Here is a 10,551-nt window from a genome sequence, read left to right on the forward strand (position 1 = left end):
GAGTATAAGTATTGAACATCCGTGGTGAAAATGGATCGGTCGGGACCGGGGAACTGAAGTTATTGAAGAGGTGGAGGGCATGGGATGTAGCCCGGATGTAGATAGGGAGCGACTGATCTATGGGTGACAAAATGGAGTCCAGGTAGGCAGATACAAGTTCGGTGTGGCAGGAGCAGGCCGAAACTATGGGCTTACCAGCACAGTCAGGTTTATGAATCTTGGGGAGTAGGTAAAACCGAGCAGTGCGTGGTGTAGGAACCAATCCTGCCCTTCTTCCAGCCAAGTTTCAGTAATGGCTCAACATCTTAGTTCCACGTACTGATCAATGCTCTCAGTTCATCCCCTTTATTTCTAACACTCCTAGCGTTGAATTTTCAACCCCTCTAACTGGCTACATTTATGTTTTATCCCCTGCCTATCCTTCCTCACCAACTCAGAACATATAGCATCATGCCCTTGTCCTTCCACCCTGATATCTGCACTCACATTCTGATTCCCACCCTCTGCCAAACTAGCTTGAGCCCTCCCCAACAGCTCTAGTAAGCCTACCTGCCAAGATATTGGTCCCTTTCCAGTTCAGGTGCAGCCCGTCCTTTTTGTACAGGTCAGACCTTCCCCAGGACAGATGCCAATGATCCAGAAATCTGAACCCCTGCCCTCTGCACCAACTCCACAGCCACGCCTTCATCTGCCATAACTTCCTGTTCCTACCCTCTCAGTCTCCTGGCACAGACAGCAATCCCGACATTACCACTCTTGAGGTCCTGCTTTTTAAATTCTTTCCTAACTTATTTCCTAACACCCGATATTCCGTCTTCAGGACCTAATCCCCAGTCCTGTCTATGTCATTGGTTCCAACGTGGGCCACGATATCTGGCTGCTCACCCGCTCTCCTGAGAATTAAGAGAACTCGATCCGAGATATCACAGCCCTAGCACAAGGCAGGCAATAGACCATCCAGGATTCTCTTTCACTCAAACAGAACCTGTTATCTGTCCCCCTAACTATGGAATCCCCTTTCACTACTGCACTTCTCTTTTCCCCGCTTCCTTTCTGATCTGAGGGTCCAGTTTCGGTGCCAGAGATGCGACCACTACAGCTTGTCCCTGTTAGCTTGTCCCCGCCAACAGGATCCAAAACGGTATACTTATTGTTGATGGGAACGTCACAGGGGTGCACAGCTCTTTCTGCCTATCCCACTTCCCTCTCCTGACAGACACCAATCTCCTGACTTTTAGGGGTAACTGTCTCTCTGAAACTCCGATTTATTACTGCCATGCCTCCCGAATGATCCGAAGTTGATCCAGCTCCAGCTCCAGTTCCCTAACTCGGTTTAACAAGAGCTGCAGCCGGATGCACCTCCTGCAGGTTTAGTCGTCAGAGGCAATTGTGCTGTCCCTGACTTCACACATCTTACAATCGGAGCACTGGACTGCCCCATCTACTGCCTACATTACCAACTCTTAAGTTAGTTAAATTAATTGGTTTTGGGAATTTGATCCTCCACAATATTCCACGTGGAAATTTAAACTGGAGGTGGCGGTGTTTATTTATTTTTTTACGAGGTCGACTTGTGAGCTCGATATCAACCCGGCAGGGATGGAGAGCGCGCTCGGGAGCGGGCTGTCACTGGATAGACTCGGGATCCTCCGTACTCGAGCCCGGCGGTGATCTCACTGCGCCTCCAGCTGACCAAAATGTTGTTAAAGAAACTTACCCTGCCTTACCTCACTGGAAGCAAGCTCGTCCTCAGCCTCTACTCGCCGAAGCTGCCGAAGCCTCTACAAATAGAAACCTTCAGAAACCTGATCCAATGTGACCTCGGGTGTAGATAAGTACATGAATGGTGGGATATGGAGGGCTACGGTCCAGATGCGAGCCGATTGGACCAAGTAGAACAATAGTTCGGTGAGTCCGTCAGTACAACTGACAGCCCGGACTTCACGGTGAAAGGTCATCGGCTATTAATATAACAGAGAATGTAACCAGTATTTTTCCGCATATACAGACATTTAAAAACAAAGGCAAGAGTGGACATTCGATACTGGAAGTAGGAGGTAGCGATAGGGGAAAAAGAAATAGCGGGGAAGGTTAATAAGTTCTTGTCTTTTATATTGAGGGTACTGACAACATTCCAAAAATTCGAGAGGGTCAGAAACGGAAGGGAGTGTAGTTGCTATTTATAAGGAGAAGTTGATTGGGAAACTGGAAGACCAGAAAGGAGATGTCGCCTGAAGCAGATAGGACTACACCGCCGGATTGTGAAAGAGCCAGCTGATGAGATTATAAGGCGTTAGAAATGATCTTTCAAGAATCACTGCTCTCTAGAACGGTTCAGAGGACTAGAACATTGCAAATGTCATGATACCCTTCTAGACAGCAGGGAAGCAAAAGACAGGACGTTACAGAGAGATTACCATGGCTGTTGTGGTTGGGAAGATGCTGGAGTCAATTATTAAGCCTGAGGATTCTGGGCTAGCTGGTAAAATATGAAGGACAAAATTGGTTTCCTTAATGGGAAATCTTTCCTGACATATCTGAAGGAATTATTTGAGGAAATACAGGCATAAGAGAGAAAGGAGAGCCACGGGATGTCGTTTACTTGGGTTTTCAGAAGACATTATTCAAGTGCCACTGATAAGGCTGCGAAACAAAACTAGAGTTCACGGTATTACAGGAAAGATACGAGCATCGACAATATATTGGCGACTGGTGGGAGGTAAAGGCTGGGAATAAATATGGCGTTTTCAGTCGCTTGCCGATAACTATTTGTGTTCTGGAGAGCGCATTGTCTTGTACGTTATACATCGATGTTCTGGATGACGAAATTGATGGATTTGCCTGTGATAGAAAATGAGGTGGAAGGCCTCGTAAAGCAGGAAGTTCGTAGAAGTACTTGGACAGATTTGGAAAATAGACAGATCGAGTACAGAGTACGGTAGTGCAGAGTCATACTCTTTGGTAGAAGAAACAAAGCTGTAGACTATTTTTCAAGCGGGGAGCAAATTCATAAATCAGTAACCAAATGGACTCGGGAATTCTACTGCAGGGCTACATCAATGTTAAATTGCAGTTTGAGTCATTGGGTAAGGAAGGCAAATGCAGTTTTAGCCTTCATTCCGCCAGGACGAGCATCTAAAAGCACAGATATAATAATGATGTATCGTAAAACATTGATCAGATTTATTTGGAGGATTCTAGACAAGTTTGGGCCCAATTTCTAATAAAGGGTGCGCTGGGATTGTGTGGGCTCATTGAGGTTTCATTAGAGTGATCCCAGAATGAAATGGCTTAACTAAGAGAAGTGTTTGGAGACTCTGAGCCTACACTCGTGAGAATTTAGAACAATGAGGGAGTATCTCATTGAAAACCATCGAATAAGTAAAGATCAGGTGAATGTGGAGAGGATGTCTGCCCAATATCTCTGACACCGACGCTGATGTCCAGCTCAATCGACTTGGGACATAGTGATGAGATCCCGTGAAAAAAGTACTTCTGCCTCCCTAGCTGAGTGGTCGCATTTGCAATGGCGACTGATTTGGGCGGTAAACCAGAAGTTCATTAAGGTTTCTCTAATTATTTTACACTGCGATTTAAGCGGATCCATTCGGAGTCACTTGTGTCCACATAATTAGAAATTCCTTTATTCATACCAAACTGTTAGTTCTCTCGCCGTCTCCTGATAAATCTATGGAATAATGAAAAGAAAACTGTTTATTTTATTGTGCTTCAAATCTCTTGTTCTGAACTCAGGCTGTTCATTGGAAATTCTGTCGGTTGAGTGACTCTGGTCACTCTTGACATTCGACTGATCATCTGCCGCCAACACGGACTGAACTGCTTTCCTATTGAGCCGTACATCTTCAGAATGGTCTCCTAATCTTGGGGCTCCATGAGTGTGTGACGAAATGAGATTATTCCAGAGAGTATCGGCTCACAATTCTTAAGGTCTCCTCAGCGGACATATTTAGTGACCCTTTTCCGCGTCCCCTCCGTCTCTAACGGTATCCTTCTTTAGGCAAGGGCCCCTACCTGCAGGCAGGAGAACGGGGATGCTTGGATCTCCCTTTCTCAGAGGGCGAAATCGATTAACGAGAGAGGATTCAACGAATCAAAGCACATTTATTATCAAATAAGGTATAAATTATACACCTTGAGATACTCCTGCTCATAGGCAGCCGCAAGGCAAGAAACTCGAGTAAACCTATTTTCAAAAGAACAGAAGCCAATGCGCAGAGAAAGAGAGAGAAAAGAACACATATCCAGCAAACAAGAGAAGCAACCTCACAGCATCCCAAATCAGACTGGGTAACAGATCCGCTTCCGGAGCATCCGGAGTAGGCCAAAAGATGGTCCCCGGTTTTTGCATCAACGAGACAGAAAAACCTTGTTGTTCAACCCATTGATGTTTGTCCCGAAGAACAGCCCAAAGACAAAGAGAGAAAATACGGAAGAGACAAGGTGGAAGTTAAACAGAATGTGTGACAGCAGGGCTTCTGAAACCGTGTTGATTAAGTAATGCATAATACGTTCATTGCTGACATATCGGGAACGAGGTTTCCGAATGGGTGGAAGCACAGACAGCAGAGAGCTAATAACAGGATGGGGCAGGGGTGAAGAAACACGGAAAAGAATACAAAGAGACACGGGCTGAGAGATGTCAGGAAAGAACCGATAAATAAAAATAAAGGAAATGAATGGGAAGCGTCCACAATGGAGCAGCGCGACACCACGTTCAGCCAATAGCAGAGTGGGCACAGCGGGAGCGTGCTGGGTCAAAGGTAATCATTTCGGTGTAAAACATCTATGACTTGTCTAATGTACCGCGGATTCGCAAATCGAAACGTCTGTGCACTCTGTAAGCAAACTAGAGTGTTGAATGCAGGGGATATTCATAAAGATTTTGACTGAGATGGAGAGTTCCGGTATAAACCGAGACTGGTTAGAGAGCGGTTGTATCCCTGGAGTGCTGGAGGTGACAGAGGTCTATGACGGTCATATCAAATTAGCGGGGACTTATCAGAATACGAGTAAACTGTCCTGACGTGTGTAAACCTAGGCAGCTTCAGATGAGGAACTTCATGAAGATGGTGTTCGGAAACTTGAACCCATGCCTGAGTGACAGGTGGAAGCAGGTACATTAACAACATTAGAGAATTGTCTGGGCAAGCACCTCGACAAACACGGCACTGCAGGCAATTTATCATAAGTGAATTGTTTTTTTTTCTCTGGTGAGACTTTTCCAGAAGGTCAGCATGGACGTGATGGGTCGAAAGGCCTGTTTCAGGGTGGTACGATGCTGTGATTTTATCTTACACTTGTTAATCACAATAAAGGGTTTAATTTAATCGTGCAATGGATAGAGGATGTGGATAGGGATCCCATAGGTTATAAATAGACAGAGGGATTGGTGAGTGGACTGGCACACTCAGGGTGAGCTCATCATCTGACATGTTTTGATGTGCTCTAGTTTGTTGCGGGAGTCTGGGTTAGAGTGACAGCAGGAAGCTGCACTGGTCGGTTCATCGAGAAAATGTGAAAGATAGGAAATCCATCATTGATCGACTGGCCAGCCCAGGATGAATAATAATTTTGCACTCAATCATGGATTTAAACAATTTCTGGACTTCGTGCACGAGTTTGCAGGGTTAGAAAACTCGACCGATAGAAGTCTGCACAGATCGAGTTCTATGAATTGTTTACTTCTGATAGTTGCGATGACAGATGAAAACTCTGCTAACTGCGATCGTCGGAAATAAAACCTGCGTCAGTTGTCTGGAAGACAGCTCTGTTCACCATTATATCACCATTGTTCCATCATTCTGCAGGAGGTTTGGGTCCTCACCCATCTCCAGTGGTCCATGACTGTGGCACGACCTGCTGTCTGAATCCGGTTGGTCACTCTGATTCCCCACCCTGGTGCAATTCCTGTTATGTCCAGTTAAGGTGTCCATCTTCCGACAGATCGGAGATACAGAACACACAGTAATTCGCTCCGAATCGGACTGAAGTGAGAATGATCCCTTCAAAATTCGAAGAGTTCCACATCGCGTCTTGCTTGCCGCATTATGAAACCAAAATATATAAACGATCTGTTGAACAACACGGCGTTAGGTTTGAATGAGAGTTCTTTTCGCTAAACCTCGAAAGCAATCGGTGACTGAAAAGCTGGAGGAAACTGAGAGACTTCTGTGGGAAGGACACGAAGAAACTGACTGCAGTATTGCAGTGAACAAACATCAAGGTAATTCTGTTCACTCTCTTGTGCTGTTTCATGGTATTTTTCATGATGAACCAACAGCGGTTCCTCGTTAGTATAGTGGTTAGTATCCCCGCCTGTCACGCGGGAGACCGGGGTTCAATTCCCCGACGGGGAGACGCTGATTTTACAGCTCTTCTTCAAGAGGAATATTGTCTAAAAAAAACCCAAATAAAATTGAACAAGTAATTTGGCATTGAAGTGATCAGTTCATGGACCATGGGAAGGTGGAATATCTCTTGTTACTCTGAGTGCAGAACGGTAGAGTCTCCCAAGAAGAAAGAAACGTTGCGTTGAGACTGTTTCTTCGAATCTCCCTGGGAGAGTCTGTATCTCGCACCGTTCGTTGTTACACTCAACGACTGAATCCATCACCCCGACCACATTAAACAGTGGCTTTTGGTGTCAGCTATCAACTCCCTCATGGCCTCACCACGTTAGAAAAAACACTGACTAGCATTAACTGTCACCCTAGAACTCTTCATTTGTATCCTCATCTTGTTTTGGTACGCATAATGACCCCTGCTGTGCAAAGGGAAATCAGACTTTACAAATAACTTTCTTGCCGAGGTTGACTGTACACTGTCTGTGAACATTCCTTGCCGAGACACTAGGTTAACTTGACTTGCTGTAGCTCTTCCCACTTCCCTTCCGTTCTGTAAAGGACAACATGGATTGTGGCTGCAGGTGAATTGCCCAGAGAATTCATGTCACTTCAGTGATCCTGTTATCGACTATCCTGAAGCGGCGGGTTGTTGATCAATAATGTCGGCAGCCGTGCTTTGGGTCATCACTCCACAGAGTGCTGTCAGCAAGAAATTAAAACAATGTTCACTATCAGCAACTGGAGTTGCACAAACTTCCTAACAGGGATTCTAACAGGATTTGCAAGTTTACAGTTGGTGATGTTCTCAGATATATCAAAAATGTTTGTGGATCATTCCAGGCCAGTGATTGCTGAAGTACCTCCGCTCTCAGCCAACAGAACGTTTAATGCTGTTCAGTTTTGAGAGGCGATTTTGCTGCTTGCTGGCGTTTTGTTCGAAATTTCATTGATTTTCAGACTTGAAAATCAAGCGCTGTTACCCAATTACTGCAAAACTACGGTCATACTGATGCTCTCACGAGCCCGTCTGGTAGGTCCCCAGAACAGGAACTCTACAATCCAGTAACGTTGCTCAGTCTCCTTCATCCTTCAACGCTGGTAGATGGTGTGCATTTGGTACTGCATACGCCAAATTGTAATAACCCCTTGACAGCGCTTGTTCAGACTAGAGACACCATTTATACGGAAAGAGGATGCAATCAATACAGTAGGCCTGCCAGCCGACTCTGTAAGTGCCATCAACAGAAGTTGTGATATCACTGACGACTCATACGTACAGTTACCTACATCTGAACCCATTACCCCGAAGTTGCAATAACAGACTTCACCCTCATCCTCATGATGCAGCTTCAAAGATGAGGATTCATGCAGTCCATCACAAGAAATTTAATGCCATCGTTCAAAACAGTTCCATTGGGAAGTATAAATTTATCTGGGCAGTTCAGTCCAGTTCTCCCTTCACAGCTCTAACATTGTTACCAAAGTAAACAACTGACTCAATCTTGCCCTAACCTCGTCATCTCCATTTGGCCTCCAGTAGATTATTTTGGGTTCTGGTGAGGTCATAGCTGGACGAATCTCCGTGGATAACTTCTGTGACGTCAGCTCTGAACAACCTATGTGCTCACTATCATCGGCTTCCTAACTCGTGTCCTCTGTATTATTTATTTGTTTGTTTATTTGTATTTGCAGAGATTGTCGGCCATCCAATTCGCTGCAGGTCGCCTGAATGGATGTCGTGTCCCTGAAAGAGCTGTCAAAAACCTTACCAAAGCTCTTGACTGGTTTTTATTTGATAGTTGGGATGGCTGTGCCTGCGATGCTGAACCAGAACTTATTCTCCAACTTCCCTTTCCTCAGCACCATAGATCTGGATTTGGTTGGTTTGAAGCGCATCCGGGCCCACTCCACCAGATTTCCGAGCACTTGCAGAATCCACCGGCATCCCGTGACAGATTATGTGGTGATTGTGAGGTCATCCATGAGTGCCCTGATGGGTGGTTTCCGTTGAGTGGAATTCATTCTGTGCCCGTTGCACTCTGGTTCAGCAGACTTAGTGAGCATGTTCATGGCTAGAGATAACAGTGTCACTGAAATAGTGCATCCCGTAAGGATACCGATCTCCACTTTATGCCAGTTTGATGTAATTGCTCCTGTAGAGTCCCTCACCAGGAAGTCGCTGTAATAATCAGCGGTAAGGTCTCTAATTCTGCTAGGGACGTAATGTTTGGTCAGGATGCACCAACATGTGCGAATGGAGCCATGTGCATTTGAGAGGTCGAGCCACCACACTGGCAGGTTGCCCTTGTTCTCTCTGGCCTCCCTAATGAACTGTTTCACCACACCAGCATGCTCCAGACAGCCCGGCATCCCTGAAATGCAGCTTTCTGGACAAATATATCAATATAGATGTTCTTTGCTAGGTATGTGCACAGCCGATTGGAAACGGCACTGAAGAAGATCTTCGCCTCGACACACAGCCGGGAGCGGATGCGAAACTGGTCTATCTAGGTGGCGTTTCCCTCCTTCCTGATCCACACCGCTTCAGCCACTGTCCACCGTTCTGGGATCTTCGCCCTTCTCCAGAAAACTCGCCGCATCTTCCACAGACGCAGCAGGAGTTTGTGCAATTCTGGAACACTTTGTACGAGGTGCTGCTTGGTCCTAGAGCCGAGCTTGTCCTTGTTTTGCTGATGACCTCTCTGACTTCCTTTATCTGCAGCTCTGACATGCCGAACTGAACATCCGGTTCAGGGGATCTAGTAGGATGTTGCACTCTCCCAACTCCTGGTCTCTTTCCGGATTACTGTAAACCTTCTTCAAATGTTGATCTGCGTCTTCCTACGAACAGGCCACTTTCCCACTGCGCCTCTGCCCCAGCAACTCCTTGGTGAATCTGAAAGGGTTGCCGATAAAGGCAGAACGTTTTCGGGCCCTTTCACAACGCCACCTCCGATGCCACTCTGCCCGGGGGAGGGCCTTGATCTTTTTTCGTAGTATGCACTTCAGCTGCGTCAAGCTGATGCGCTCCTCTTCTCCTACCTCACCGTCAGACTGAGCTACTCGTCCTCCCTCCCTCTCTCGCACCCCTGAGGGTATTTTTTCCTTTACATTCATCGTAGCTTCTGTGGCCGTCCTCCTCTCAGAGGACACAGATTGGGTTGCTAGTCTGTTCTGCCCCGGTCGCTGTCTCTTTGGGCTGTCACTGACTCTCCAGTCGTCACCACTCTTTTCGTGGTTGTCACGCAGTCTTTGCTGGCTGTCGCTGATGAACTCAGTGTGTAAGCTGTGTACGTACATCTACTGATGCCTCTGGGCACACCTTCAGTGATGTCCCTGGAATTATCGGGTGTTTCGGGCATATGATTCATAAATAAAGATACTGAATTAAATTGATCAAAATCCACAATTGTAATGAGCATTTACGTGAACAAAGGATTGTGGGCTGAATACTTTTTCATGGTACTATAACTTCTCTCGATCCATACTTCCAAGATCCTGTCTATGATAATGAAATTAATGACATGGCCTTTATTTCCAGACTAAACATTTCCCCACTCGGAACTAATTTGAAACATCCCGTATTCTCTGCTAACGAGTTCCAAAGAGCTCGTCCACTTCCAGTTTACTCCACCTTCTGTCCAACATCCAGGGAGACAATTTATGTACTGGCACAGAACGCTTTGCTCGACGCATTCAACAATTTTCATCTCTAATCATTATACACAAAGGAAATCCGTTTATCATCTTTCAAAATTTAAAACTTTAAAACCTCTCAGCTCTGTTCTCAAAACAATGCCCTCTTGTTTTGAATCATCCCCTTCCTGGGGAAACAATTAAGCCTCACATTATCCATGCCACTTATGATCTTATATATATATGTCTCAAATCATTCCTCGATCTACAGTCCAAGGCATATGCAACTTTCTTTTAATAAAGGCCCCAATTCCAGCAAAAACCTGCTGAATCTGTCCTGCATTCTTTTTATAATTTAATACCAACATTTCTATAGAGGAATGAAGAAATTTATACAGAATATTCTCAGAAAGACCTCAGCCACGTGTTACATAACTGCAACAACATTCCTTATTCATTTATTCACTCAGTGCCTTGACTGATGAAGGCGTTCTCATAACACTATCTACCTGTGACACGCATTCAGTGAACTGCGCACTTGCACTCCTCG

General features: G+C 45.6%; 1 non-coding gene across 1 annotated transcript; it reads left to right on the forward strand.

The window, feature by feature from the left end:
- Window positions 1–6,305: 6,305 nt before the first annotated feature.
- On the forward strand, window positions 6,306–6,377 carry trnad-guc (transfer RNA aspartic acid (anticodon GUC)). The gene has a single exon. It is a non-coding gene; the product is annotated as a tRNA-Asp (tRNA).
- Window positions 6,378–10,551: the final 4,174 nt, after the last annotated feature.

Source organism: Hemitrygon akajei, chromosome 28 (assembly GCF_048418815.1).
Source record: "Hemitrygon akajei chromosome 28, sHemAka1.3, whole genome shotgun sequence".
NCBI lineage: Eukaryota > Metazoa > Chordata > Chondrichthyes > Myliobatiformes > Dasyatidae > Hemitrygon > Hemitrygon akajei.